The sequence below is a fragment of the Hypanus sabinus genome, chromosome 31 (assembly GCF_030144855.1).
Source record: "Hypanus sabinus isolate sHypSab1 chromosome 31, sHypSab1.hap1, whole genome shotgun sequence".
NCBI lineage: Eukaryota > Metazoa > Chordata > Chondrichthyes > Myliobatiformes > Dasyatidae > Hypanus > Hypanus sabinus.
Genome location: NC_082736.1, coordinates 7,232,516 through 7,255,254, shown reverse-complemented (window position 1 = coordinate 7,255,254; position 22,739 = coordinate 7,232,516). Strand labels below are relative to the sequence as shown.

Genomic DNA, 22,739 nt, shown 5'->3' with positions numbered 1-22,739 from the left:
CTCTGGCGTGGTGCAAGGGGACTGGAAAATTGCAAATGTCACTCCGCTCTTTAAGAAAGGAGGAAGGCGGCAGAAAGGAAATTATAGACCAGTTAGTCTGACTTCAGTGGTTGGGAAGATGCTGGAGTTAATTGTTAAAGATGAGGATATGGAGTATTGGAAAGACAGGACAAGAAAGGACAAAGTCAGCATGGATTCCTTCAGGGGAAATCTTGAATGATGAACCTGTTGGAATGCTTTGAGATTACACGCAGGATAAATAAAGGGGATGCAATGGATGTCATATATTTGGACTTTCAAAAGGCCTTTGACAAGGTGCCACACATGAGGCTGCTTACCAAGTTAATAGCCCATGGTATTACAGGAAAGTTACTGGCGTGGTTGGAACATTGGCTGATTGGTAGAAGGCAGCAAGTCAACAAGTGGGAATAAAAGGATCCTTTCTGGTTGGCTGCCAGTGAGTAGTGGTGTTCCGCAGGAGTCGGTGTTGGGACCACTTCTGTTTATGCTGTTTATCAATGATTTAAACGATGGAATAGATGGATTTGTTGCAAGTTTGCAGATGACAATAAGGGCAGGTACTGTTCAGGAAACAGGTAGGCTCGAGAAGTACTTTGACAGATTAGGAGAATTGGCAAGACAATGGCAAAGGAAATACAATGTTGGAAAATACATGGTCGTGCACTTTGGTAGTAAAAATACACGTACAGACTATTTTCCAAATAGGGAGAAAATCCAAACATCTGAGATGCAAAGGGACCTGGAGTCTTCGTGCAAACCAGCCAAAAAATAACTTGCAGGTACAGTCGGAGGTGAGGAATGCCAAAGCAATGTTAGCATTCACATCAAGCGGTTAGAATACAAGAGCAGGGATGTGATGCTGAGACTTTATAAGGCATTGGTGAGGCCTCACCTTGAGGATTGTGAAGCGTTATGGGCTCCTCATCCAAGAAAAGATGTACTGGCACTGCAAAGGGTTCAGAAGAAGTTCACAAGGGTGATTCTGGGAATGAAACGGTTATCATACGAGGAACATTTGATAGCTCTGGGTCTGGACTCGCTGGAATGTCGAAGGATGGTGGGGGGGAATCTCATTTCAAATGCTGAAAGGCCTAGACTGAGTACATGTGGAAAGGATGCTTCCTATGGTGGGGGAGTCTAGGACGAGAAGACACAATCTCAGGATAGAAGGTTGTCCATTTGAAACAGAAATGCAGAGAGATTCTTTAGTCAGAGGGTGGTGAATTAATGCAATTTATATCCACAGGCTGCTGTGGAGGCTATGTCCTTGGGTCTACTTAAGGCAGAGCTTGATAGGCTCATGATTGGACACGGCATCAAGGTTTGCAAGGACAAGACCAGGGAGTGGGGATGCAAAGGGAAAAAAGGGTCAGCCATGATTGAATGGGAGTAGACTCGACGGGCCAAATATCCTAATTCTGCTGCTATGCTGTACGGCCTTACTCAGTAAATCCAAGAACCACAACAGAAAGACGCACCCAACAGGGTGGCCAAATCACCAATGTGCAAACGACAATAAATTGTGTAAATACAAGAGAGAAAATAATAATATTGTGGTGACCCACTTCCCAGCTCTCTCGAACCGGCTCACAAAGTGGCGAGCACCGGCATTGAGGCTGGTCCCAAAGAGGGCACCAAGCCTGCTTCACCAACAAGGGGAAAAGCCCGAGCACGGGATGGGACTGAGCGCGGGAACCGGAAGGCTTTAAAGCGAGGCCGTGCAGCTTGAATAAACATCTTTTGCAACTGCAGCTCACTGACTATGTGTCGTTATTTCAGCGCTGCGTGTAGCACACCGCTACAATTGGTGACCCCGACAGCCCAAACGATATTTGGACCGGAGATGAACGACGCCACATCTGTTCCTGCATTTTCATTAAAACTGCCAAGCTTCAGGACGCTGCGACCTCACCTATGGTTTCAGCAAGCAGAAGCCCAATTCCACATTCGGCAGATAAACTCGGATGCCACTTGTTACTACCACGTGGTGAGCTCCCTCGACCAGGAGACAGCCGCTCAGGTTGAGGAGTTCATACAGTCGCCCCTGGAGGAGGACAAATACACAGAATTCAAAGCCCTGGTCATAAGGACTTTCGGACTCTCACGACGGGAGCAAGCTCTCCACTTACTGCACCTGGATGGTTTGGGGGACAGGCCACCGTCAGCTTTGGTGAACGAGATGCTGTCCCTGGCCGGAGGTCTCAAGCCCAGCCTCATGTTTGAGCAGGCGTTCCTGGAGCAGCTGCCCGAGGACATACGTCTGCTGCTGTCTAACGTGGATTTCAGTGACCCCCCCCACCCCCCCGGAAGGTGGCGGCCTAGGCAGACGTGCTGTGGAAAGCCAAGGAGAGTGGGACGTCCGTCGCACAGATCACCAGGCCAGGCTCCCAGCAGCAGACCAGACCGGGCCTGGCCGCAGAGCCCACTAACCCCAGAGGCAGGGGTGAGGAGACCAACGGACAATGGTGCTTCTACCACCAGCGGTGGGGCGCAGAAGCCCGTCGCTGTAGCCCGCCCTGCAAGTTCCCAGGGAATGCCACATAGAGACATGGTATCAGAATAGCCTCCTGCATGTCTGGGACAAGCAGTCGGGACGCTGCATTTTGGTTGTCACCGGAGCCAACATCAGCGTCTTATCTCCGACGTGTTACGACACCCGCCACAGAGAATCGGGTCCCACCCTGAGGGCCGCGAACGGCAGCACAGTAAGGACCTACGGCAGCCATACGGTGCAGCTACAGTTCGGTTCCAGCCAGTTCATGTGGGACTTCACACTGGCCACCGTAGCCCAACCGCTCCTGGGAGCAGATTTTTTGCGAGCTCACAGCCTACTGGTCAACCTGCCAAGGAAGAGACTGGTCCACGCTGAGACCTTTCAAACGTTCTCCCTGGGTGAAGCCCAGTTGCCGGCCCCACACATCGACTCCATCACGCTGTCTGACAATGACTTCACCAGAGTCCTGGCAGGTTTCCCATCGGTTCTGGTGCCGAAGTTCACGGCAGCCATGCCCAGACACGGCATACAGCACCACATCCCGATACAAGGACCACCCCGTCCTCGAAGGCTTCCCCCAGACAAGCTCCGACTGGCAAAGGAGGAGTTCAAGAGGATGGAGGAATTGGGGATCATACAGCGGTCCGACAGCCCATGGGCCTCCCCCCTGCACATGGTGCCCAAAGCAACAGGGGGCTGGAGACCATGCGGCAACTACCGCAGGCTGAACGAAGCTACAACACCGGACCGCTACCCTGTGCCGCACATTCAGGACTTTGCAGCAAACCTGCATGGCACACGGATCTTTTCCGAGGTAGACCTCGTCCGGGGACACCATCAGATCCTCATGCATCCGGACGACGTCCCCAAAATGGCACTCATCACCCCTTTCAGCCTTTTCGAATTCCTCCGCATGCCGTTCGGCCTAAAGAATGCCGCACAGACGTTTCAGCGGTTAATGGATGCGGTGGAACGCGACCTGGACTTCGCTTTCATCTATTTGGATGACATCCTCATAGCCAGCAGTAGTCGTCAGGAGCATCTGTCCCACCTTCATCAACTCTACACCCGACCGAGTGATTACGGCCAAATGCCAGTTCGGATCGACCATCGTCTTCCTGGGCCACAGGATTACTAAAGACGGGGCAACCCCTCTGCCCGCCAAGATAGACGCGGTCCGTCATTTCCCCCAAACCAACATAATCAAAGGCCTTCGGGAATTTGTGGGTATGTTAAATTTCTACCACCGCTTCCTCCCTTCAGCAGCCTGAATCATGTGCCCCCTGTTCGCCCTGATGTCAGATAAGGGCAAGGACATGACCTGGGATGAGGAGTCCGCCGCCGCTTTCATTAAAACCAAAGAAGCCTTGGCAAACGCCGCGATGCTAGTGCACCCCAGAATGGACGTCCCTACCGCCCTCACAGTGGCGCATCTAACACGATGGAGTCGATGGAGTGCTGGAACAACTCATCGAGGGTCGCAGGAAACCCCTGGCGTTTTTCCGCAAACACCTATGACCACCCAAGCTCAAATACAGTGCTTTCGACCGGGAACTGTTGGCGTGATAACCTGGCAATCTGGCATTTCAGGTACTTCTTAGAAGGGAGGCCCTTTACCGCGTTCACGGACCACAACCCTCTTACGTTTGTGTTCACAAAAGCATCCGACCGATGGTCGTCCCACCAGCAGCAACATCTGTCCTACATCTCCGAATGCATGACGGGTGTCCAGCATGTCTCGGGAAAGGACAATGTCGTTGCAGACGCCCTAACATCCAAGCCCTGTCCTGCGGGTAGACTATGAAGCGCTGGAGGAGGCACAGCAGGCAGACGAGAAGATCCCTAGTTACAGAACCGCAGTCTCTGGTTTGCAGCTCCAAGACCTCCCTGCAGGCCCAGGTGAGAGGACCCTACTCTGTGACGTCGCCACTGGCCAACCCCGCCCCTTCGTCCTGGCAGTGGCACATTTTCATCTCCATCCACAACTTAGCTCACCCCTCCATCTGGTCAACCGTCTGGATGGTTGCCAACAGGTTCATTTGGCACGGACTCCGCCAGCCGGTCAGTGAATGGGCCAAAACGTGAATGCACTGCCAAACAGCCAAGACTGAGTGGCACACCAAACCCCTGCCGCAGCAGTTCCACCCCACCCGGCGGTGTTTCAACCACATTCATGTGGATATCGTGGGCCCCTGCCAGTGTCGCGAGGAGCGTGGCACCTCCAGACTATCGTGGACAGGTTCACAAGATGGCCAGAGGCAGTCCCGCTCGCCGACACCACCTCCGAATCTTGCGCCCGAGCACTGATTGCAACCTGGGTATCTCACTTGGGTGTACCGGCCCACATTACCTCCAACAGAGGCGCCCAGTTCACCTCCAGCCTGTGCTCAGCTATGCCCAGCCTTTTGGGGACACAGCTGCAAAACACAACTGCCTACCACCCACAAGCGAACGGACTAGTGGAGCGTTTCCATCTGAAATCAGCTCTCATGGCCCGCCTCAAAGGGCCTAACTGGGTGGACGAGCTTCCCTGGTTCCTGCTCGGAATCTGCACGGTGCCCAAAGAAGATCTGCATACCTCGTCGGCTGAGTTGGTGCACGGCGGACCCCTGGTCATCCCAGGAGAGTTCATACCAGCCCCAAGGGGGCAAGAGGAAGAACCCACAGCAGTCCTGGGCAGACTACGCGAGGCTTGGTAACCTGGCCCACATACCCACTTCACAGCATGGGCAGAACCCGACCTGCGTTCCCAACGACCTGCAAAACTGTAACTGTGTTTTTGTACGACAGGGTGGACACTGGGCACCGCTACAGCGGCCCTATGAGGGGCCGTTTACGGTGTTCAGAAACAACGGGTCCACATTCGTGCTGGACGTTGTGGGGAGAGAGGAGGTTTTCACGGTGGACCAACTCCAACTGGCCCATGTGAACTTGGCGCAGCCGGTCGAGATTCAGGCACCACGGCGCAGAGGCAGACCATCCAAACAGACTGAGGACATTGTGGGGTGTATCGCCGGTTCTCTGGGGGGCGTTTATGTGGCGACCCACTTCCCAGCGCACTCGAACTGGCTCACAAAGTTGTGAGCGCGGGCATTGAGGCCGGTCCCAAAAAGGGCACCAAGCCTGCTTCACCAGCAAGAGGAAGAGCCCGCACGCAGGACAGGTCTGTGAATATGCGCCCCCTACAGTATTCCCGCTCGGGGAGGGCAGGATCAGGAAGGCTTTTAAGCGAGGCCGCCAAGTTTGAATAAACCTCTTTTGCAACTGCAGCTTACCGATTACGTGTCTTTATTTCAGCGCTGCGTGTAGCACACCGCTACAATATAGTCATAATTAAATAAATAGAGAACATGACATGCAGAATACTTGGAAGTGAAGTGATAGATTGTGGGAAACAGTTCAGTGGTGAGTTAAGTGAAGTTAAATAGAGTTATCTCCATTGGTTCTGGTTTAAAGTGACACCAGTGAATCTCTTTTTCTGGTAAACAAATAGCCTGTAACTTTCCTATCAACTTGGATGCAATTTCATGTGGCAGAACCAATGTGAGGAAGACACAAAGTACGGTTGGTTTAAACTCCAGGCTGAAATGGCAAAGTCAGATACAGGCCAAATCGAGGTGGTGGGTATCAGGCCCCAGATCATATCAAAGCGACTGAACCCAATGTTTGGACGACGATTTAGACGCAGGGCCAGAATGAAAAGATCAGGTTGTTCTGCCCGAGGCCAGGGACAAAAGAAATTTAATGATAGGATCAGCTTGCATAAACAAAAAGCATAAACAATTTCAGAGTAGCCAATATCACTTTGCATGGGCAACGTCAACTCTTGCAAACTTGGCCGAATGTTTTAAGTGACAGACTCGACTGATGAGAGCTGGGTAGTGGGTATAGGACACGAGGACTTTGGTAAAGTTTTCAACAAGAGTCCCCATGGTGGGCTGATCCACAGCATGGAAGCACATCGCTCAAGAGAAATCTGATTGAGTATATTCAAAATGTACTCAATCAGAGAACACAGAAGGTAATGGTTGAGGGGTGTGATTCTGACTGGAGACCTGTGAAGAGTGGGCCCCACAAGAAATTCTGCTTTTTGTGAAATGATTTGGATGAAAACGAAGGAGGGCTGATTTGTTGGTCTGCAGAGACACAGAAATTGGTGCAGTTATGGATCGTGAGGAAAGTTGCCAAAGGATTCAGCAGAACATAGACCGGCTGGAAATGTGGGCAGAGAAATGAGAGATAAGTCGGTGTACTCTGGGAAGTCAAATGTCAGAGGATTTCTTTGGAATTCCTCTCCCCATCAGAGTGGCTGGAATTACAGTTACGGCACTGACATGCTCCACCTCAGGATGTGGGAGTCACTCAGTGTCCGCGATAACTTCACATGGGGGAAGTGCACCGAGGTGCAGCTCCTGACTGACCGTGTGAAGGAAATGAAGATGGAGATGGACAGACCGAGAGTTTCCAGGATGCTGAGACCAGAGGTTCAGTGAGTTGGTCACACTTGAGGGCAGGATGCAGACTGTTGTGTGACCATCACGACGGAAAGGGGAAGAGACAGACAGAGTAATGTCTGCCTGTGGCCGTGACCCTCAGCAACAAGTAGACTCCTTTGGATACCCCTGGGATGACGAACCAGAGACAGCAGCACGCCAGGTCGGTGGTACTGAGACCCCAGACCGATGCTCCGCGGGAGGAATGGTCAAGCAGAGCAGTGATGACAGCAGACTCACAGTACAGGGGATGTGCAGGAGATTCTGTGGCAGCAACAGAGATGACACGATGGTCTGTTGTCTTCTGGCTACTGGGGTCAGGTTCGTCTCAGATGTGAAGGATTTCCTAAAGATAAACTTGCCAGTCGAGTCAGTGGTCAGTGGTTAGAACAAAGGTAAGGAGCAAATTCCTTGGAAAAAGCTAGTGAATCTGTGCTGCCTATGTCAGGAAGTTGTTCAGTGACAAGAGATCAGCATTTAACACCTTCATTTCCACAGTCCTGATCAATAAGCAATGGAACCTGGTCCCTCTGCAAATGGATCCTCGACTTCCTAACTGGGAGAATACAATCTGTGCGGATTAGTGATAATCCACACAGATTGTTCATGGAGATGGGCTAACCCCTATGGACATCAATGGATCTGGGGTTGAGAAGGTAAACAGCTTTAAATTCCTCGACATCAACATATCCGAGGATCTCACGTGGTCTATACGTACCTGCTGAGTGGTGGAAAAGGCACAACAGCACCTCGTACACCGCAGACAACTGAGGAAGTTTGCTCTGGGCCCCCAAATCCTAAGAACTTTCTACAGGGGCACAACTGGGAGCATCCCGACTGGCTGCATCACTGCCTAGTATGGGAACTGTACTTCCCTCAATTGCAGGACTCTGCAGAGTGTGTTGCGGACAGCCCAGCGCATCTGTAGTTGTGAGCTTCCCATCATTCAGGACAGTTTCAAAGACAGGTGTGAGAAAAGGGCCTGAAGGATCATTGTGGACCCAAGTCACCCCAAGCACAATCTATTCCAGCAGCAACCATCTTTATATATTAGCATGTCCTGCATTGAACTGCTGCTGCTAAATTAACAAATTTCCTGACACCTGCCGGTGGTAATAAACCTGATTCTGGTCCTGACTCTGAATTCATCTCCTCAGACGGATGTGACCGATTCATTGGGTACATTGAATGTGGAGGTTCTCGATTGTGGGGGCGGGGGGGGATGGGATAAGAGTGTTTCAGAGGGTTAAGAGATCGGTCATGATCTCTTACACCTGGCAGAATGGGGCAGCAGACTGGATGGGCCAAATGGCCTAATTCTGCTGCTGTGTCTTATGGTCCGATGGTCTCGGAGCAGCTGCAGGACATTTCAAAGGGAAGGTTGAGCAGCCGGACATCCTGGTGGACGGTGCATGTTGGTAATAGCAATGTAGGGATACGAGGGTTGTGTCCTGTGCAGTGAATTTAGAGAAATCAGACAGAAACTAAGACGTGACAGGGTGGAGGTTGAAAGGGAATCTAAAGGGTGAGTTGATGGAGGTGGATAAAATTACGTGAGGCATACAAAAGTTAGAGAGTCAGAGACTGTTTCCCGTGGTGTGGCTGTCTAAAGCTATAGTTGTAAGGTGACAGGGGGGTAGTTTAAAGAGGATCTGAAGGGTAAATATTTGACACAGAGAATAGCTGGTATCCCGAATGAGCTGCCAGATGAGGTGGTGGAGGAAAAAAAAACAAAGTCTCTGTTGATGAACACTTCCCAGGAACCTGTCATTACCGTGTTCATCCTGCCCTGGTTTAACGTCCCGGTGCTGGGTCCGTTGTTGTTTTGCATCTGTATAAACGATCTGGATGAGAATGTGGTAAACTGGATCAGCAAGTTTGCAGATGACAACAAGATTAGGGGTATGATGGACAGCAAAGGCGGCTAGCAAATCTTGAAGTGGGAAGTGAACCAGCTTGCAAAATGAAGTTGGTTACAATCTGGAACACACTGCCTGAGGGAGAGGTGCAGGCTGGTATTTAAGGAACATCTGGCTGAACATTTGAATCACTAGGTCAGGGTAGGAGACAGACCAAGTGCTGAGTTAATGGAGACAGATTCTCGATGGTCAGTATAGACATGCAGAAACCACTGACTGTGAAAGTTCAGTGGGAACCTGGAACACAGAACTTCAGGATGGACTTACCTAAAATACTCAGAATTAATGAATTAGGGTTAATAGTGAATCAAACACCTCAAAAGGCTATCAAAATGCACCAATTCCCTGTTCACCAGTAACAGGACTTTTAAATTGGAATTCGGTGAAGAACACTCGTTAATAGCAGGAGAGATGGAGGTCACAATGGAAGGGTGTAAATATCTTCTCAGAGGATAAGGGGTTCAGTGGAACAAGCTCACAGCTGAGTATGAAGGTAACAAACCCCACAGCAGTGGAGGACTGCTGTTGCCAGGGTTGGCCAGGATAGAAACAGACCCTCTGGCCCATCACATTTATGCTCCCCATCATGCACAGCTATACTAATCCCACTTTCCTGCATTAGTTTCATATCCCTCCAGGCCTTGCTCACTGAACTGCCTATGCATGTATCTCTAATACTGTTACACAGTTCCCTGTATGTGGCATCACAGGTAGACAGGGTTGTGTGTTCTACTTTCCTTATCAGCCAAAGAACTGCCTCTCATTGGAATTGCACAAAACTGTTTAAAGACAGATTTAAAGGGGATCTGAAGGGTACATACTTCACACAGAGAATAGCTGCTCTCCTAAATCAGCTGCCGGAGGAGGTGTGGGGGCAGAAACCCGCAAAGTCTATGTTCATTAAACCTTCCCAGGAACCTGACATTCACTGCGTACATCCTGCCCTGGTTGAACCGCCCAGAATAGAGTCAGTGATTTATACAGAACTGAAACCGTCCCTTCGGTAAAACTCATCGAGGCCGACCAAGTTGTCGACCTGAACTCGTCCCATCCGCCTGCAGTAGGCCCGTGTCCCTCTCAACCTTTCCTATCCACGTAACTGTGCAAATATGGTTTAAATATTGTACCTGAGGCAGAGAGCCGGTGCAGTGAGGCGCTGACAGACACTCACTGTTCCGTGGGCAGGAAGAGGAGAGGCCGATTCCCACAATGGAGCCGAAACGCAAAGTGGAGACCGACTCCACTTTACCACAACCCCGTGCCCACCATCGGTGACGATGGGACCTCTGTGGCGTCTTCATCTCGTCATTATCGCCACACGGCGTCATCGCAACACGGTGTCACGTGACGGGAGGCGGGGTCAGAGAGAACTGTCAATCAGTGGTGCCACTGAGAAACTGCGAGCATTGGAACTCAGTGGGTACAGAGGGGCATTTCCGGGAACAGTGACCCCACCCTCACCCACGGGAATTGAGTGTGTTATAGACAGTAATATTCACATTTTAATTTGACTTTTCGGTCTTATAAATAGTTAATGTTTGTATTTTGTATAATCTTGTGTATATAATTTTTTATAATTTGGGGTGAAATAACGTTGTATCTGGATTACTGGACCTCTGCATGAAAACAGAACGTTATGGAAAAATAAGTCAAAGTCAACATTTTAATCCAAATTAAGTTAATAGAAACGTAGAAAACCTCCAGCACAATACAGACCCTTCAGCCCACAAAGTTGTGCTGAACATGTCCCTACCTTAGAAGTTACTAGGCTTACCCAAAGCCCTCGAAGCTCCATGTACCTCCATGGACATAGCTTTTTCTAAGCTCCATGTACCTATCTGAAAGTCTTTTAAAAGTCCCTATCTTATCCGCCTCCACCACCGTTGCCAGCAGCCCATTCCAAGCACTCACCACTCTCTGAATGTAAAAACTTGCCACTGACATCTCCTCAGTACCTACTCCCCAGCACCTTAAACCTGTGTCCACTTGTGGCAGCCATTTCAGTCCTGGAAAAAGCCTCTGACTATCCACACAATCAATGCCTCTCATCATCTTATACACCTCTATCAGGACACCTCTCATCCTCTGCTGCTCCAAGTATAAAAGGCCAAGTTCACTCAACCTATTCTCATAAGGCATGCTCCCCAATCCAAGCATCATCCTTGTAAATCTCACCTGAACCATTTCTATGGTTTCCAAATCCTTCCTGTAGTGAGACGAGCAGAATTGAGCACAATACTCCAAGTGGGATCTGTCCAGGATCTTATATAGCTGCAACAATACCTCTCAGCTCCAAAGCTCAATCCTACGATTAATGAATATCAAGGCACCATATGCCTTCTTAACCACAACGTCAGACTGCTTAGCATCTTTTAGTGTCCTGTGGATTCAGACCCCTGATCCTCCACACTGCCAAGAGTCTTATCAGTAATGCTACATTCTACCATCATATTCGAACTACCAAAATGAACCACATCATACCTTCCTGCCACTTCTCAGCCCAGATTTGCATCCTATCAATGTCCCGGTGTTACCTCTGACAGCACTCCACACTATCCACAACACCACCAACCTTTTATGTTATCAGCAGATTCGCTAACACATCCCTCCACTTCCTCATCCAGGTCATTTATAAAAATCACAAAGAGTAGGGGTCCCAGTACAGATCTCTGGGGCACACCACTGTTCATCAGCCTCCATGTAGAATATACCAACTCTATAACCACTCTTTGCCTTCTGTGGGCAAACCAGTTCTGGATCCACAAAGCAACGTCCCCTTGGATTACATGCCTCCTTACTTTCTCAATGTGCCTTGCATTGTGTTCCTTATCGAATGCCTTGCTGAATTCCATATTCTCTACATCTACAGCTCTGCCTTCATCACTGTGTGCAGTCACATCCTCAAAAAATTCAACCAGGCTCGTAAGGCACAACCTGCCTTTCACAAAGCCATGCTGAATATTCCTAATCAGATGATGCCTTCATAAATCCTGCCTCTCAGTATCTTCTCCATCAACTTACTGACCTCTGATGTAGACTCACTTCTTGAGACTTGCTCAGAGCACAGCAACGGTTCGATTTTGTTTTGCATCAGCCTTGTCTGAGAACCTGGACTTTGGAGTCAACTGACTTTGAAGACTCACGCTATTCGTTCAATAATTTGATGCTCTTTTCAGCCCGTTACCTGTTTGAGAGTTTTGGTTACTAGTCCTGTTTTTGCCCAGCATTTATTGATTTACTTTCATTTGAACACTGTTCACATGGAAGATTTGTGAACTATCAACCCACTTCAGTGTCTCTCACATTGCACTTTGGCCATATCCAAACCAGGGTGACAAAACAAACCCCATTTCAACAATGTATCGGATTACTAAAATATCGCACCTTAGAATTAATGTCTTTGCTGATGTATGGAACCCACAGATGAACCCAATACTCTGAGAAACAGAGAAAATGCTGAATAGTTCTTGTCTGCTGAGTGACGTGCGTCTTCCTCACTGTCAGTTGTGGTTTTCACGTTCGTTTTCTTCCACACAACCCAAAACACCTTGACCTGTCACACAACCCCAAACCACACGCGCTACAACCACAGTGTGTAAAAGGACGTACTCACCAGGACTCCCTCGCTTTCCTTCCCAATATAAGTCCAGGACTCGCTCACTTTCCTTCCCAATATAAGTCCAGGATAAAATCAGCCCGATTCCACTGAAATAGGAAATTCCATGTTCACTGGCAGGTTTGCAAATGCTACATTACGTTGTTATGCGGGCAGCCCCCTCCTTTGTGAGAATTGTAAGAGCACTAGTTGGGGGGGTGGGGTCAGTAGACCCAGGAAATGGGAGAGAGACGTGCCGGAAGCCTCGTTCCCCAGTGATGCAAAATAACGCGACATTGACCATTGTCTCCTGGAGACCACGTTTGTGGATTGGGGACTATGCTACGTGTAAGCCCTCGGGCAAAGTGGGCTGGTTGAGAGAGAGATTGCATCATCCCAACCTGATTGATATCTGCGACCCCATGAGGAAGTATAAAAGAGGGTCTGGGGGAACAACCCCTTCAGACGCACCAGAAGAAACGCTAATGATCCCGTAGTAGCGGGAAGCCATTTGAAGGAAGCCACGTGCGTTCGGTTCCCCTTTGCTTGGGAGCCAGTGGCAGGTACCATAGAACCGATGTTCTTGAACTAACAACGAGGAACCAACTTTCCCGATTCAACGGATTTGCTTTTTAAAAGACCCGGGCAAGTTTCTTTTCTCACAAATCTCTCTCTCTCTCTCTCCAACAAGTGAAAACCCAGCGGTCCCAAAGGCTGAAGCCCGCAGGAACTGAGTGACTTTTATATTTCCATCGGACAAAATATTATCCCCTAGACAAACGATCGAGCTGTTTCTTATTGATGGTTATTATTAGACCCACGCTTTTAGATTGAGTAGTGACGATGTATATTATCTGAATGTTTATATTAATCTTATTTTTGTGCCCCTTTATAAATAAAGATTTTAAAAAAATATTACCATCAGACTTCAATGGACCTCTCTATCTTCGCTGGTAAGTGACCTAGTTACAGGGAACGTAACAACGTTAATCAAGGTTGCTTTCAAGTTTAAGAGAAATGCTTCAATAGCAATTCCTACCCACAATCGTACGGCTGTGAATCGTATCTGATCTCAGGACCTCATATTATATTCAATAACGCTGAACAAACAGCATCATTTTGGGCCATTCTGAGGGCGGTTTTCCAACTGATAACTTTATCTCTCCAGGCATTCGGTGTAGCCTCCTGAACATTCCCAGCATTCCTTAGTCTCAGTTTGAACTTAAAAGAATTTCATAGAATCAGGTAGAGACAAAAGTCACGAAGAGAAACTGGCTTATGAACTACTGCGCCCTGATATTGAAGATCTCGGACATCAGGCCCACAGGTGAAGTATTGAATGGTGGGAAATGAAAGTGACCGCACTGGTTTCCTTTCGTAGACCAAAGTCCAGCTGGATGGTCTATCTGTGACTCTCTTTCTCTCTCTCTCTCTCTCCCTCTCTCTCTCTCTCTCTCTCTCTCTCTCTCATCTATTTTGTATCTTATGCTTGTCTGTTTCTCTTTCACTTCCAGCAGCTTTTCCTCTCCCCATTTCAAGCACAATTTTTATTTTACAACAAACAAATAATACTGAGTTAAAGAGTCATTGCTAGTGAGTGCAGAGGTTGCTCGGGGTTGAAGTGAGTGAAGTTATCCACGCTGCATCATCCAGCTACGCCCTGTATTTTGCACATTGAGGAGATGGACACAGTGTCTATAGAAGCGAGACAAAGCAGCATCTATTTCATGGACCCTATACAGATTACGGAGGAGGAGATGTTTGCTCTCTTCAGATAAATTAGGATAGATAAATCCCCAGGGTGTTCCCTCGGACTCTGCAGGAGGGAAGTGCAGGGAGTGCCAGAACTCTACCAGAGATATTTAAATCATGCTTTGCAACAGATGTATCTACCAGAGGAATGGAGGGTAGCAATGTTGTTCCGCTCTTTAAGAACGGCTCAAAAATTAAACCTGGAAATGATAGGCCCTTAAGCCTGACATCATTATTTGCAAAGTAAATGGAATGTATTTAGAGGGGCTGGATTTACAAGTATTTGGATAAACATGAACTGATTAAGGATATTCATCATGGCTTAGAGCGTGGTAGTTAATGCCAACTGATCTTAAAGAGTTTTCAAGGAAGTTATCAGAAAAGTTCACAAAGGGAAGGAAGTGGATGTTGTCTACATGGACTTCAGCAAGGTATTTGACAAGGTCCTGCATAATGGGTTGGATAAGACATTTCAGGGATTGGTGCTGGGTCTATTGTTATCTGTCATCTATATCAATGATCTGTGTGATAACGTGGTGAACTGGATCACAAATATACGGCTCATATCAAGATTAGGGCTGCTGTGGACAGCGAGGAACGCTATCATAGCTTGCAGTGGGATCTGGACCAGCTGGTAAAATGGGCTGAAAATGGCAGATGGAACTTAATGCTGAGAAGCATGAGTTCTTACACTTCCGTGGGGTACAGTGAACAGTGGGGAAGTAGGGAGCGTGCTAGAACAAAGGGAAATGGGATTACATGTCCATAATATTTGAAAGAGGTGTCAAGGTAGATAGTGTCATAAAGAAAGCTTTTGGCATATCAAAGTATGGAGTGCAGGAGATGGGGATGTGCAGGAGATGGGGATTTTTTTGAAGTTGAATAAGTCAGTGGTGAGGCATAATTTGAAGTATTGTGTGCAGTTTTGTTTGCCAACTCACAGGAATGCAAATAAGTTTGAAAGAGTGAAGAGAAATATTACAAGGATATTGTGGGAAGCTGGGTTAGAGTGAGAGCAGGAAGCTGCAGTGATCGGTTGACCGGGGAAAATGTGAGGGAGAGCAATTCCATCGTTGATGGACTGGCCTGGCCAGCCCATAATAATTTTCGAGTGACCCATGGATTGAAATGACTTGTGGAATTGGTAGTCGAGTTTTGAGGGTAGGAGCAGTGGGACGCTGGAAGTGCATGAGTGTGGCTGGAGGTGATTGTGAATGTTGTCGGTCGGATTCTTCAGTGTGGTGCAGTTCGTGTGATGTCCAGTTGAGGTGGCGATCGTCCGAAAGAGCGGAGATGCAGAAGCCGTGTTTGAGTGAAGTTGATTGAAGTGGGAGTGATGGCTTGAGAATTGGATGAGGTACATTTCGTGTCCCGCCTGTGGCATTACGAAAGCAGAAATATAAATGTGTAACTGTGATGAAAATGTTGCTTGGAAGACGGAGTTGGGCTGGAATGAGAGCACCTGGTTTGGTAATCCTAGAAGATAATAGGTGACTGAATGGATGGAGAAAAGTGAGACTCTGCTGGGGGAAGGACACGTGTGAAAGGCTCCAGTATCGCAGTGACCAAACATCAAGGAGATTCTGTTCACCGGGGTGTGTTCTGAAACGTGCATAAAACGAGGGTATGAATTCCTCGTTAGTATAGTGGTTAGTATCCCCGCCTGTCACGCGGGAGACCGGGGTTCAATTCCCCGACGGGGAGTTACAAATTTTACTGCACCATTCAAGGGGAATTTTGTCTTAAGAAGACAAATTTAAAGTGGACAAAGGATTTGTGTTACGCTAAATCAGTTCATTCGGCATTGGCAAGGTGGAATATAGTTCGGACTGTTGTGACCCCGGGACAGTAGAGCATCCCAGCAAGGAAGGAAGCTCATCGGGGGCGGGGGTGGGGGGCAGTTCATTATAACAGAATCACTCAGTACAATTGAGGCGTTCGGACTTCACTGTTAACCCACCTTCCGTATGTCTGGGCCCCCTACAACACACTCAACAACTCGAGCACTTAGTACAAATTCTACAGTACAGTTGGGAAAGGATTAGTTAAAGTAAACTTCATAGTCTGTGGTGTTTGTGGCGGCTGAGGGTGAAACTGACTGTTATCAAAGTTGCTTTGGCGCTGAGGGCATCTTTGAACTCAGTGGCGAGGCTGTCCATAAACAAGGTGCACCTCTCACTGACGCCCCACCTTTTACCAGTAACTGTCCTCCGCCTTCTCCCCATGTTTCTTGAAGTGAATCAAAGAACTGCCAAATCCATAATTTAGAATAGTTGTTTTTTTTTCCCTCTAAATAACACTATACAATGTTCAGATCAAAATAAATACCAGTCACAAATGGGTGACAAGTCAAATGCATTTAAAGCAGGTAACGTTCAAACAAAATTTAGAATGAAATTGTAAACAGCTTTAATATAGTAATGATGAGCAACAATGTGGTCACAGTCATCTTTATTAAATATAAAACAGATTACAAGTTAAAATAACATTCAAATCATACAGGGCAGCTGTCACAATATATTTATACAACGGTCAATTTTAATGAGACAATGGTAGAGCAGTCCAGGGAGTCTCCAGTCCTCACACAAATATTATCAACTCCCTTAACAGCTTGAAGCATTTGATTTCATCTGAAATTATTGTAAACCTCTCAGAATTTTACTTACCTCTTTTCATCTAACACAAGTAACAATCTACATTTCCTTTAACCTGGACTCACTTAATCATCATTTGCAATAACATTCATTACAATCGAGTAAATCAGTGTATTTCAGAAATACTTTGTTTATCTACTTTACAAATTTATTATGGTGCCCATCTGCTTTTTGTGCAATGCGGTGTATCATATGTCACTCTGGAGTGTGAAGGAAACATTTCAGTATAACATGACATTTTAGTTCAAAGTGCATAAAAGTCTCCATATTGCTCATTCTCCCATCGAGCTTTTGAGAGATTTACACCAGCCTCTTCAAGAACTCGCAAGACCCTACTGGGGTGGGCTTTGTTGTAACTGTACCTGTGGGGGACAGGGGTAAAACAGGTTCCTACTACTTCCTACTCAGACATTAGTAAGAGTTGTGTCTTGTTAAACATGGAATAGTACAGCACATTACAGGCCTTTCAGCCCACAATGTTGTGCCGACCCTCAAACCCTGCCTCCCATATAACCCCCCATCTTAAGTTCCTCCATATTCCTGTCTAGTAGTCTCTTAAACATTGAGTTAGCCTCGATTACACTTTCCTGTTCTTTCTGACTCTATTTCTCTAACTTTTTTTTTCATCTTCTCTGCTCTTACTGTGAGGAGCAACCAATTATTTTCGCATTTCTCTCCAGGTGAACACCACAGTGAAACACAATAAAACACACACAAACCTGAAAGTTTCCTCTCTCCTTTATCTGTACTTCTGCAAGCACTCCCTTCTTCCATTCCACCCCCTTCTCAACATACTTAATTCTTTCTGCTCCACAATGTACGAATAAACAAGCCACCGAGTCGTCTTAGATGTCGAGTAAGAGACTCTCACGTGACCATTCAGACACACAATCAAGGCACTCACTCGTACTTCAGAATTCCCTTTCTTTCGTGCATCATGGGGTCAAATCCACCCCAAGGCATATGCATGATGACCAATGGGACTCAATCCAGCATGAGGCATCCTCTTTTCCCATTGATTCATGGGACCTAGCCCAGCCCGAGACAGCCACAGTTTCCCTCTATTCCCTCAGCTGATTCAAGCCCACCTAAAGCTCCTTCTTTACTGTTGCAGCCTTCCGACAGTGGACAAAGGTGATGGACTACTCCACACACAAGGAATTCTGTTTGAGGACTGATTGGCTACAGGGGCTGAATTCCTTTCTCCTGTAAAACAAAGCCAAGGGTTCAGCTTCTCAGAGGAAACTCCATGTTTCCACCATCACCCAGCAGCTGGAATCTGAAAACTCGCACTCGTTCTTCAATCAAACCTTAGTTACCTGTGCACAAGGAGAACAACATGGCCTCTGAACCAAACTGTTCTCAAGCTTGAACAAAGAAATATCACTTTTTACAGAGTTGTTTATTCAGAGACTGGTAATGACCAAATGGTAATCTCCTCGCCCACCCCCACTCTCCACTTCCCGCAGCGATTGCTCCCTATGTGACTCCCTTGCCCACTCAACCCTCCCGACTGATCCCCCTCCTGGTACTTACACTTGCGAAGTGTCATACCCACCCCTACCCCTCCTCCCTCACTACCATTCAGGGCCCTAAACAGTCCTTCCAGGTGAGTCAAAAATTCACCTGCGAGTCTGTTGGGGATGTCAACTGTATCCAGTGGTCCCGGTGTGGCCTCCTGTATATCAGAGCAACCTGATGTAGATTGGAGAACACTTCGTCAAGCATCTTCGCTCCGTCTGCCAGGAAAAGTGGCATCTCCTCGTGGCTATTATTTCAATTCCACTTCCTGTTCCCTTTCCAATATGTCAGTCCATCACCACCTCTACTGCCACAATGAGTCCACAAACAGGTTGGAGGAGCAACGCCTTATATTCCAAAAGGGTAGCCTCCAACCTGATGGCATGAACATCAATTTCTTGCACTTCCACTAATTGCCCGCTGCTCTCCTTCACCATTCCACATTCCTTTTCCTTCTCCTACTTAATCTCCTTACCTGTCCATCCCCTCCTTCTCCCTTTCTTCCACGGTCTTCTCTTCTCTGCTATCAGATTCCCCTTCCTCTAGCCCTTCATCTCGATCACCAATCTATTTCCTTAGCCCGTCCCCTCTCCCAGTTTCACACATCACCTACCATTTTCACTTCTTCCTTTCCTCCTGCACCTTCGTAATTGGACTTCTCTTCTTTTTTCAAATCATGATTAAGGGTCTCTGCTCAAACGCACATTGAATCTTTACTCTTTATCATAGATGCTGCCCGGCCTGCTGAGTTCCTCCAGCATTTTTTGTGTGTTGCTTTGGATTTCCAGCATCTGCACATTTTCTCCTGCTTGAAATGGAATTTTTTATGTTCAAATTCCTTATTTGTCTGTTTAATCCACATTGAAACTACGATAATACAGTATTAGTAGCCAAAACAATCTGCACATTAAATGCCAATAATAATCAAGAATGAAGCAACTATTACATGGCAATCTGTCACTTGAATCATTATCTTGTCTTGGAATGTGAAATGGGTCCATCCCCTGCTGTGCAAAGGGAAGTTCTGCTCTTCGAAGCCCTTTCTTGCCCAGGTTGACTGCACACTACCTGTAAACTATCCATGCTTGAGCAGTAGCTGTACCCTAGCCTTGTTGCAACTTCAGCTGACTCAGCCACTGAAAAGTCAGTCAACCTGGCTCACTTCGCAGAACAGGACAGACCTCCCAAATAGTTGGACCACACACATACCCCTTTTAGACATGGCTAACAAATTCTGCCGCATTGAATATTGTGCTCCGTGGAATTCCCAGTCAGTGCTCAATGTTCAAAAGTTTAAAGCACATTTATTACTAAAATTATGCTGACATTATACAACCTTGAGATTCCTCTCCTAACAGGCAGCCATGAAACAAAGGAACATAAAGGGAACAAAACAAAAAAAAAAGAGGACCGTCAAACACTCAACGTGCAGAGAGAAAAAAACATGCAATCAGACAGAGAGCCCAAAGTTCAGCGCAGGGCAGAGTAAACATCGTGGAGCAGTGATCTGAACCAATTTGTTCAGTTGGATATGGGTGCCTCCTGGAAGAGAGCGTTCCTCAGCCTGGACCACATGGACTGAAAGTTCCATTTTCATGCAGTGTGTCGCTGCAAATCTGAACATTGTTCACTCGGTTTGATGACATTTCACTTCTTTAAATGACTTGTAATTTCTTCATACATCAGACTCCAGCATTTTACCCTCAACACTTGTGAAATTAACAGGTCGACAATTACCTTCTGTTGTATTCTAACTTGAACAATGGACGTAGTTGAGGTTTTTCATTCCAATGGGACCTTCCTGGAACACAGTGTGTTCTGGCAAACAGCAACTTCTACCTGCACATTCTCTCCAGCCACTTCCCTGTTAACTCTTGAGAGCAGGTCATTGTGACCTGGTGATGTTAACTTTTAGTCTCATTCGATATTTTTCTCATGATGGTGAGTGTTGTAAGTTATTGCACAGTGTTGAAATGTCAACCAATATATCAGTGAGATGTGTCCCATGTCCCCAGTGTGAACGATATTCACATATTGAGTTTAATTTATTACAATTTTATTTGTTAGATTAGCTATTGAGGCTCTTGCCACTGGTTCCTGAATTATTCTCATTCTGTTAGTCTATCTAACAGCTTTCTGTTAGATAGACTAACTAAAAGTCAGCAGCTTTCTCTCCAGCGACTTCTGCAGTAAAGCCACAAATCCCTTGTGTGCTCCTGTCATACTTGGTGCCCCATCAGTAGCTACTGACACCAGGTGGGTGGTCTTTATTTCTTTGGCTCTTAAACAATTCAAGACAGCCTCACAGATGTCCTCCCCCAGTGTTTGGCCTTTTAGAGGTATCAACTCAATCATTTCTTCCTGTGGCCCGGCAGAGTTTACATACCGGCAGAACAGTGCTATTTGTTCAATATCACCTTTGTCTTTAGACTCGTCACAGGCAATCGAGTAGGCCACAGCTGAACTGATGTCTTTAATTTACTGTCTTGTGATGTCTTCTGCCATTTTTATGGTTCTGTCTTTGACAGCCTTTGCAGAGAGGGGCATATCCCTGATTTTCTGCTGAATTTCACTCTTGTTTTTAAAGTCCGTGAATAGATGTTCTGAAATCTTAATGAAAGATACTTTTATATATTCACCATCTGTAAACTGCTTCCCGTGCCTGACTATTTCCTGAGCGGCACAAAACTAGAGTATGTCATTGATTTTCCAGACATCATCCACTTCATGAAATGATTTTTGCTCAGATCAACATTCCGCATCAGTTCTGAAACGACTTTTTTTCTCTCATCTCCATCCGAGTATTTTGGAGCAAAGTCTGCGTGTTTATTCTGGAAATGTCTTGCGACTTTTGACTTTTTGTTGTTTGCTAGTTTCTCATTGCATATTAAGCATACCGGTAAACCAGTCTCGTCAGCTGAGAAAGCAAATGAATCTGCCTACGTATCATTAAACGTTCTGTTTTCTTCAATCACGTTTCTTTTTTCAGAATTCTCCATAGTTAGCCGACCTTGGATCGAAAAATTAAAGAAAACGCGAACTGGCGGGTGTCAGGCATTGGCAGTGGTGACGTATATTAATAGCGGCAAAAAACACGTTTTATTTAGATTGTACAAGATCACCATAATCTTCAAATTTAGAATTACATTTCAAAAACTAACAAACTAACATAAAATACATTTTAATCAAACACTCATCGTTTATTTTCCAAAGCCACAGGGAGCTGCAGCACAGAGATGAAAGAGCCGCATGTGGCTCCGGAGCCGTGGGTTGCTGACACCTGACCTAGGCTTATCCATGGCCCTCTAATCTCCTAAACTCCATGTATCCATCTAGGAGTTTGTTAAAAGACCCTATCATCTCTGCCTGCACCACGGTCACTGTCAGCCCATTCCATGCACTCGCCATTGATAGGAAATGTCGAGTGGGATACGGGCCTAAAGCAGGCAGATGGAACGAGTTCAGCTTGACAACTTGGTTGGCGTCGATGAGTTGTACCAAAGGGTTGGTTTCAGTTCTGTATAAATCACAAACTTTATTTTGGGAGGTTAAACCAGGGCAGGATGTACACAGTGAATGACAGGCTCCTGGGAAGTTTTCATGAACAGTGACTTTATTGGCTTCTGCCCCCAGTGCTCTGCCAGCTCATTCGGGATACTAGTTATTCTCTGTGTGAAATATTTACACTTCAGATCCCCTTCTCACTGATCGGCTGGAACATTCTCATCAAAGTGTATGTGACATTAGAGAGACTGATAAAATAATCACAGGCATTGATATGGTCAATAGTGAATCTGTGATCTCCAGAGTCATGGAGTTGGAAGCTAGAGATTACAGGTAAAAAGTGCGAGAGGAAAGATTTAACTGGGACCCTGAGGAGCAGGTTTTGTTCACAGAATGTGCTGTTTACATGGAACAAACTACCTCCAGTGATGGTATAGAGAGGCACAGTTGCCAAATCTCTTGGACTGTGGGGAGGGAAGTTTCACAGGGACATGGGCCAAATTCAGGTTGGTCAGCATGGATGTGTTGGGCTGCAGGGCCTGTTTCTGTGCGGCATAACTCAGTGACAACATCTGTTGCTGTGGCAGAGCAGGAGGGACAGGGTCAGTAGTGAGAAGGTTTGAGGGATGTCGATAGGAGAGTGAATAATTGAGGATGGGGCAGAAGGAACAGAATGTGGGGAAATGTGAGATCACCCAATCCCAGGAACAAACTGTAAGAGTTATTTCCACATGGGAATGTTCAGAGGGACCTGGGTGTCACTTGAGTTAACATGCAGATACTACA

The 22,739-nt window shown here is 46.9% G+C and overlaps 1 protein-coding gene, 1 non-coding gene and 1 pseudogene across 4 annotated transcripts in view; 2 read left to right on the top strand and 1 right to left on the bottom strand.

The window, feature by feature from the left end:
* The window catches only part of LOC132383763 (histone H3), a 53,388-nt gene extending 43,174 nt beyond the window's left edge, over positions 1–10,214 (bottom strand). For 2 of the 3 annotated variants that reach the window (XR_009508764.1, XM_059954965.1), the window contains exons 1-2: positions 10,055–10,214; positions 1,934–2,065 (exon numbers count right to left, since the gene is read on the bottom strand). The gene's annotated coding sequence lies outside the window, so the exon portion shown is untranslated. The remainder of the gene's footprint in view (positions 1–1,933; positions 2,066–10,054) is intronic. The other variant, XR_009508765.1, reaches the window with a different exon arrangement.
* LOC132383737 (uncharacterized) overlaps positions 1–22,739 on the top strand; it is a 141,195-nt pseudogene that overhangs the window by 82,696 nt on the left and 35,760 nt on the right.
* On the top strand, positions 15,907–15,978 carry trnad-guc (transfer RNA aspartic acid (anticodon GUC)). Its single transcript has one exon. It is a non-coding gene; the product is annotated as a tRNA-Asp (tRNA).